Below are 2,019 nucleotides of genomic sequence, written 5' to 3' on the forward strand. Positions count from 1 at the left end.
ACATACATATAAATATATTTTTTTTTTACTCAATTATTTTTTGTTTTAGCCATTTTTAAAAATACTTCCAATAACTCAACTAACGATTTGTAAACTTCAGTCTCTTAGGTATGAAAATTTTTTTACCCTTCTTAATTAAATGTCTGTATATCTTTTAAATAATTATTTGAACTTCGTTAAAACTTTTTTGTAATATAAATTTAATGCCCTGGGAATATAAGTAAATGTATATACATTTTTATCTTAAAAATAAAAAAAAAGTAAAGTAGAATAGTAATAGCTCAGTTCATTTTTATATTCTACGAAAAGTAGGTACTACATAAAGGGAGTGAAATAGAAAGAGAGTGAGAGAGATGAAAAGGGAAGCTGGTTAAAGGTAACGTGTAGTCGGCGATAGCATTGACTTGCCCTAGGCATCGATAAGGCGTCTTCCATGTAATGTAACAGATATTTTTCACTACATTAAACGTGAAGTAGGAAATATGATTCACATTTTTGCTATAAACCACGGCATATTTGAATTTTTAGATTTTTAAATGTAATATCTTAACTTAACATTTATATTTTTTCGATTTTTTTTATTTTCTCAAGTGAATAAGTGCGCTAGTAAACGACTGAAATACTTTGATCTTTTCTGTCCTCTGAGTAATGTATTCTGTGTATTGAAGTTACGTTGATTTCACGAGGACATAAAAATTCAGAAATTTTAGATAAAATGAGTTATTTTTAAATCATGAAAAACTGAATTTTTTTTTTGAACAGACGCCATTTTGTCAAAAATCAAAATTTTGACTAGACCTCCGATCATTACCTGTATTTATTTATTACAAAACTAAATATTTTTGGTTTTTGGTTTTCAGATAATTTGGACCAGAGATATCTTGCTCACCGCCAAGCACCTTTTTTTGGAGGTCTCTCCGCAGATCATCTACAGGAGCTAGGGGATCCAATATTTTTTTAAATAAACCGCTGATTGTTAAAGTACATTAAATTCTGTTTAAGTACATTTTTTCCATTAATGTATAAAATAAAATGCCTCTTTGAAAAAATTCACAAAAAAAAACGCGTTTTTTCTGCCTCGCAACTGGATATAACCCCTTAAAGTAAATAATAGTAACCCGATGAAAAAAGATTTTGTCTAATCATATATGATCATATATGATTATATATAATGCTACAGAGGAAAAATGACTGTGGTAACATAGAAATAATTCCTATGCTGACGTAGGAATGTTTCCTATATTTTTATAGGGATTTTCTCTACGTTAACATTGGAAAAAACCCTGTGTCTACATAGTAATTGTTACTATGCCAACATAGGAAAAATTACTGTTTTTTTTTTCTCCGTGTAGTAACGATCTAGATAACTACTGTCACGATCCATTCTAGTCCCATTCACGATATGCTTGTTGCCTTCACTATACGTATTGTTAATCTAACTAACCTCTAAATAGCTACATAAGTATTATCGTGACAGTCAGGAAATCGTATCGTGCTAGTCACAAGAAATTTTTTTCTGTGTAAATGATCCGATTTGATCATACACACAAAAAAAAATTCTCGACTAAAGGTAAATATTCTTGATTCAAGAAAATTTTTTTGGAGACCTAAATTTTCTCAGATAAAGTAGAAATCTTCTCCAACCAAGACGAATTCTCTTGGCTCGAGAAAATCGACTTGGTTCCCGAAAACGTTTGTCTTCAAAGATATTTTCTTGACTCAAGATATCTGTTTTTTCTGTGTACATGATATGAAAAAGTTTAAAAAAAGACATTTATGTATAAAAAAATACAAGTTTTAAATATTACTATACATGACTATATTCATTCACATGATTATTTTAAATATGACTATGCATTACTATTCTAGAAATACCATTAAGAAAAACTGGACTCACTTACTCAAAGAATAATAAATAAGTATGACCTGACTATTGATTCTACTAATGACACGTTTGAGTAATTAACGAGGATGCTGCACTAAATAGCAAATATAAACTTTGGCGAAAACAGAGCCGAA

The sequence above is a fragment of the Microplitis mediator genome, chromosome 7, assembly GCF_029852145.1.
Source record: "Microplitis mediator isolate UGA2020A chromosome 7, iyMicMedi2.1, whole genome shotgun sequence".
Taxonomy (NCBI): domain Eukaryota; kingdom Metazoa; phylum Arthropoda; class Insecta; order Hymenoptera; family Braconidae; genus Microplitis; species Microplitis mediator.